General features: G+C 50.6%; 1 long non-coding RNA gene across 2 annotated transcripts; it reads left to right on the top strand.

Moving 5' to 3' along the window:
• Window positions 1–1,965: 1,965 nt before the first annotated feature.
• LOC135301185 (uncharacterized) lies at window positions 1,966–5,358 on the top strand. Of its 2 annotated transcripts, none has more exons than XR_010362925.1 (3): window positions 1,966–2,533; window positions 4,097–4,297; window positions 4,618–5,358. It is a non-coding gene; the product is annotated as an uncharacterized LOC135301185 (long non-coding RNA). The 2 variants fall into 2 exon arrangements; XR_010362926.1 differs by having other exon boundaries at window positions 1,971–2,533; window positions 4,097–4,286; window positions 4,618–5,357.
• The last annotated feature ends 1,191 nt before the right edge of the window (window positions 5,359–6,549 follow it).

Here is a 6,549-nt window from a genome sequence, read left to right on the forward strand (position 1 = left end):
TCCTGGCGGCCTTGTTGAGGAGGCTCCCGGGGCTCCTGCAGACGGCTGCGTTGCCGCGCTGCGGCCGGGCTGCGGCCTGTCCCTAAGTGGGGCGCAGGCCGCAGCCCGTGCTCCGTAGCGCTTGTTGGGGGGTGCCGGGCAGCAGGGGGCGGCCCCGTAAGTGGGGTTTTGTGCGTCCCCTGGCCTCGGCGGGCGGTTGGAGGGACCCCCTGTAATCAGGCGGGTATCCCTGGCCCCGGCCTTTCAGAGGCGTGGGGCCAGGAGTCATGGGGCCGGGCGTGTGCCCTCCCCGTCCTCGGGGCTGGGCTGGCGGGCCCTGGGGCCACGCGGCTTTAGGCCGTGGGCTCCACTGCCTGACCCTAGAGTCTGGTTCCTGTTGCCTGGGGGGAAGGCCGAGCTCCGTGGCTCCCTGGGTGTGGACCGGCCTGTAAGCAGGCTGCGGGTCTGGGAGCCTTTGTGCTCCCTTCAGCTGGCAGCCTGCCTGGGGCGCCCGCCCCGTTAGCGGGGAGCGCCCCGGAACTGGAGAAAAGGAGCCTCCATAGGCCCTGCGGGCCAGAGCTGCCCTGTAAGTCGGGGCCAGTGCTCTGGAGTCCCGGGCACTTTGCAGTCCGGGCAGCGGCTTGAGCCCCCTGTAAGCAGGGCTGCAGCCTCTTGGCCGCTGCTTTGCATGCCCAGCTTCATTTGCCCAGAGGGCCCGGCTCCCAGCGCGGCGTGGGACTGCGCCGGACGTCGCCATGGTGAGTGCAGCTCAGGTTGGAGGCTTTTGGGCAGCTGCGGGGCTGTGTGGGTGGTGGCGTGAGGATCTCCCTGTGGGGCTGTTGGATCGAGGTTCCCTTTGGGAGATGGAGTCTCTCTAGCCTGATTGATTTCTTGTCAACGTTTGCAGAAGCCCTGGGACGGCGAGGCAAGAGCGAGCCGCAGGAGCGGCGTCTGTGGGCTTCAAGAGTGGAACGGCGCGGCAAGGGAGTTTTTACCTCTCAAGTGCTTCAGCCGATGGGAAAGACAGAGAGAAATGCGTCTGATGAATTATCATAAAAATGAGGCTGCGTCCTCCAGCATCTTGGGTGACCCCATGGGAAATGCCCATGGCCTTTCCCTTGATGCCAATAAAGTTACAGCACTCCTGTGTCTCCTTTTGGACATAAACCTATGGTGTTTGTGGATTACTTTTCCTGACAGGGCGATGGCCGGGCCGCCCGCGGGACACGGCCCCGGGCAGCACCGAGCCTCGTGTGTTGAACGTGAGGCCGCGCCGCTTTCCCGACGGCGCCTCGGCCCGGCCCGCGCCGCCCTCAGGGAGCCGGGCCGAGGGGAGCGGAGCGAGCGGCTCCGAGTGCAGCCGGAAAGAGCCGATCTGTGCCGAACACACAGAGCGGCTCCGAGGGCGGCCGAAGCGAGCCCAGCGTCGCCGAAGAGGCGAATGTTGCGCGATGCAGCCGACAGGAGCCGAGTTCAGCCGAACCGAGCCGGGTGCTGCCGAACCGAGCCGAGCTCCGCCGAGCGCAGCATCCCGGACAGGGCGGGGCGGGCTCGGGGTGCAGCCGGGGCCCTGTGAGGCTTCTCCCTCCTGGCCCTCTCTGTAGCCCTGCTTCCTCCTCCCCGCAATTCCCTTAGTTATCTTCTTTCCCCCATTTCCCTCCCCCCAATGCCGACTCATTCCTGTCCTGTCCCTAGCCCGCTACTCCCTTCTATTCCCCCTCTCTCCCACCTCTGTCCACGGTCTCTCTTCTCCCCCTGCCGGGCTTTCCCTTCCCCTCCGGCTTTCCTCCCCAGCCCGACGTCCCTCCGTACCCTTTCTCATCCCCTGCTATCGCTCCTCTCTTCCCGTCACCATTTTCATTCTTTCCCCGCGGCCGCGGGGCTCGAGGCGCCGGAGAATAAAGCCCAGAGGGCCGGAGCCCGGCGCCCCTCGGCCCCTGCAGGAGTCCCCGCACGGGGCCGGAGCTCTCGGCGGATCCCCCCGTGCCGCTCAGACACAGCGCCCGACACTGCCGGACCTGCGGCTCTCCCGACATGCCGCTGAGAGCGGCCCCGCTCTGTGCCGAGCCGTCCCTGCCGCTCCCTGTCTCTGCCCCTCGGGGGTGACAGCGAGGCTGGGGAGGAACTTCAGCCCCTCTCGGGTTGGAAGGGACCTCAAAAACGACCCAGTTCCATCCCCCTGTCCCGGGCAGGGACACCTTCCCCTGGGCCAGGTTGCTTTGCTGTGCCCCCAGATCTGTCACCTGAGCTGAGCCGTCCCCACACGTTCCACGCATGTTCCCGCAGGGACCACACAAGCTTTGCCACAAGGAAAAGTCCTAAAGGCCCTGTTCATCCCAAGACATCAAACCTAGAATTTCTTTCTTGCTGCACTGTTTGCACTTCTTTCTTTCTCAAAGTGTCACGCACAGGAAATATTGCTGCGGCCTACTCCTGTGGGATTTTCAGGAGTATTGGATATAGTTTCCTTTTTTTTTTCCCTTTTCTTTGTAGCAGGAATCTTCAAAATCCTTTCCTCCTCCTCAAGACTCTGGGGCTCCTCATTCCGTAGAAGGTAAGAGCACATAAAGTGGTGGGACGGGGAAATGCCTTCTCGCTTGCCAACAGCCTTAAGCTGTACAGGGTGCTGTTTGCCACAGGGATTCTTAGCTCCGTGTCATCAGGCCCCAGTCTAATCTGCCAGGTGTAATTGCCATGGAATAAAATCCTTTGCTGGTGGCTGATCGCCCCCAGTCAATTGGATTACACAGGCAGGAGCTGGTGCTGCCAAAGGCAGCGAGGGTTTAGGAATCGTGGCTGCTGCTGCTGCTGCTGCTGCCGGGGCTTTAAAGGCTCCTGCTGAAAGGAGGAGTCAATGGGGTGTGCATCCTCCCCCAGCAGAGCTGAGAATAGCAGGACCCGTGACTGTGCTGTCTCTGAGCTACGCTGCTACTGCCTAAAACCTGTCCTGCAGTGTGCCGTGGAATTGCAGAGCAAGGGATGCTTAGGGCATAAAGCCTGGCCAGGGGTGACAGGGACCGTTTCAGGCAGCACAGGGAAGTGGTGCCGCTTTGCCTGGTGGAGAAGGTGTGAAAATGAGTTAGCCCAGACCCAGGGCACCGTCGGCTGTGGCCATTGGCCTCCAGCTGGCTGCGCGTGGGGACAGAGGCAGCCTGCGCCTTTACAAACGTGTTTATTGTTCAAAGCGCCTCTCTTAGCCTTCGCTAGCAGAATTCCGCATCTTCAGTTTGAAAACTACCAGAGCCAGAGCCCGAGCATCTCTTGTAGCCTGGAGGACTTGTAGCATGGGAGAGGCAAGAACCTGCATCCTGCGCCGTGCGTGCTCTTACTTGATGTGGGAGTCCTAATGGTATTATTAAGGCGTGGCCTCAATGTGTCTCTTACTGCCTTGCCATTCGTGAAGCCCGAGGCTGGCTTGTCCTGGTTAGCTGTCTGATGTGGAGGAGCTGACCTGCCAACTCCTGTGGAAGTGAGTGCTCTCCGTGGAGTGACATCCTGTAAAATTTCTGTCACAGAATCTCTGTCTTTATGGCTCTCCTCCACCGAGAAGGACATGGCCTCGTTGTCAGCAATTGCTATTTCTGCAATAGCGTAAAAATGCTATCTTAGTACTATTTATTATTTCAAAAGAAAATATTTTGAATCTGTGTAAGTGATAGCTAAAATGCCACCTGAAAGCTAGAAAGAGCACACACCTATAATCCTCTTCCCTCTTGTGTCACCGAGTGTGTGAGACAGAAAGGCCCTTTCCGTGGAGGGATAACGGCACTGAAAGATTTTTTTTTCGGGAAAAGCAGAACACTGGAACACGGAAGTAGCCTTCAGTTCCTGCAGCAGATTTGGGACCACATGGAAGGAGGAGCAGAGCTGGCCCGGTGCCACAGCTCCGCATGCAGTGGGGATGAAGAAGCTGCCATTGTCTGTCTTCTTGGCTGAGCCTTTAAAAACAAGGCACGTCTCTGTAGTGCCTTTTCAAGCCTGACATAAAAGTTCCCCCTAGACGTCCAAAGGCAGCTGTTTTCTTAGCAGAAGGCGGTCAGGAAGAGGCAAAGCAGGCAAAGGCATCAGCTAAGTCTGGCTAAAGAAGTTGGCTAACCTGTTTCTCCCCCCTCCTAAGCAGCCAATTCGGAAGCACTCTGCAGAGATCTATCTGCCTGGGAGGAGAAGCAGAGGCGACCACTGAAAAGTGGCACGTGAGCTCTGGTGAGGACTGCTGCTCCGCCTGCCTTGGTGTGGGAACTGCTGAGCTGCCGTTCCTGTGGTGGGAGTGTTTCTCCTCTCATGCAGGCAAGGCAGAGACCTGCCAGGTAAGGAGCAGGTAAGGTTTAAGTGATGAGATGTCCCAAGGAAGAAGTGACATGACAAAAGGAAATGGCCTCGAGTTGCACCAGGGAAGGCTTAGATTGGATTGTAGGAAACACTTCCTGACTGGAAGGGTGGTGAGGCATTGGAGCAGGCTGCCCAGGGAAGTCCCCGTCCCTGGAGACATGGAAAGGATGTGTAGACGTGGTGTTTAGGGACCTGATTTGGGGGTGGGGGGGGGCTTGGCAGTGCTGGGGCAACGAGGGAGGGAGGCAGGGAGGGAGAAAAATCCTCTCTTAACATGTACCAATTAATCTGTGAAACTCATCACGGCAGGACAGCACGAAGACTGAAAGTGTGATAAGGTGTGGAGTGAAATGGAGAATCCGAGAAGTGACAAGAGCATCCGGTGCACAGGGGGACTGTGCATTTTGCTTTTTGCTTGGATTTCAACTCCAAAGTTGTGAGGAATTTGGAATGAGATGGGACATTTCAGAAGAAGACCAAGGAGAGGAAGAAGAAGTTGTTGCAGTCCTGGCAAAATCTTTTTTTCCTAGCTAATAAAAGAAGTTAGTGTGGAAAAAAAAAAAAAGTGGGTTTTTTTTCCTTCACTCGTATATTCTTTGGTGGTGGATGTATGGTGTGTTGTTTTCCTTTTCGGTATTATTAACTATGTGCAATTGGGTTTTGGAGTGAAGATAACCTTATGGATGGGGTTGGTTTGTATTTGAGGTAGAATTAATTTCAGTAGGTTTTCTTAACAGACTTCTGAGATGTATAATATTGGGATTTTGGTTGTGTTCCTTGTATGTGTAAAGATACAGATTTGGTAGGGCTAGCTGGGCTGCTGGAGTTTTGGGTGGTAATTTATTAGATGGCTTTTGCTGGATGCCATTTTTAATTTTTGAAAGTTTTTTTTTCATGTAGCAGTTTTAAAGTGGTTTTTAAGAATTCATAGTATTGTTTTATATTGTTTCTGCTTGGTGTATGATAAGGGATATGGTGTACCTCTTGAATGTTATGCTTTTGGTGTTCATAAGTTTCGATTTATTTCTGGATAAATGTTGTTTTGTTTTTTTTAGTTTTAGTTTTTAGGCTCAGGCGCATTTATGTGGTGGGTTTCTATAGGCAATTTTTAAAAATCTGTGTAGTGATCTTTTAAAGTATTTTAATATTCATTTTTTATTATGCTTTTAATTGGCTTTTTAGAAATTCTTTTTATGGATTATTGGTTATTATTTGTGAGTTAGCATAAAGGTAGAGCTTTGGGGGCTTTTTTAAGACGTGTTTAGGGTCAGTTGTACAGTTTGGAGTTTAGTGAGTTGGTCTGATGTATTTTTTATGCCATTTATTTTTATTAGCAGTTATTTCATTTTAAATGTGTATTTGCGGTTTTTGGGTTTTTGAGATGTTGGTTGAGGAGGAAGTTTACGCTTATAAATGATGGAGGTTTTGGGGTAATAATAATGGGATTTTAAAATTGATTTATAGTTGGGTTTATTTGAATTTTGAATGGGGTTAAGTGTGGTGGGATCCTTGTTCTGTTAGTAATAGAAACAGGTTTTGTTTTGAAACTGTGTGACGGGGCGAGCGTGTACTGCGGCCTGGTGCTGAGCAGGGCGTGGTGGTTTTGTGCTGCTGATGTGTTAGGTCAGTGAATGCATATGGTTTACTGTATAGTTTAAAATAGAAATAGCTTCAAATTTTAAAAGAAAAATGAAATTATAATGATAAAAATAAATACAGAAAACAGATCAATACATAAAACTATAATATATAGTGTACTATTGTAAAGATAATATGATATATAAAATGCTGTCTCTTGTATGTCTATACAAATATATAGATTGTAAATATAAAAATATTTAAATATAGTTTAAAATAGGGTGTTTTTTTGTTTTTATTAGGTTGTAGGCAGGGGTTTTTAATAAATAGTATAAATATAATTAATCTGAAAATATAAATCAAATCTAAGCATATAGAAAATATATATCGAGAGGTATAAATATTAAATATAAGTAATCTAATTTAATAGATGATATAAAATAATATTATATTTTCTAGAATATATATAAAGAAAATTATAAATGTCTATGTAAATATAATTATGAATGCTATAATTTAAATATTTTAAAATATGGTTAAAATAAAGGGCTGTCTTTGGTTTTTATTTTGTTAGAGGCAGGGGTTTTATTTGAAATTATGTAAAGTAGCATAGAAATATAAATCTAAATATAGAAATTCATAATAAAGGTATAAAGACAGATA

Source organism: Passer domesticus, chromosome 5, assembly GCF_036417665.1.
Source record: "Passer domesticus isolate bPasDom1 chromosome 5, bPasDom1.hap1, whole genome shotgun sequence".
Lineage (NCBI taxonomy): Eukaryota > Metazoa > Chordata > Aves > Passeriformes > Passeridae > Passer > Passer domesticus.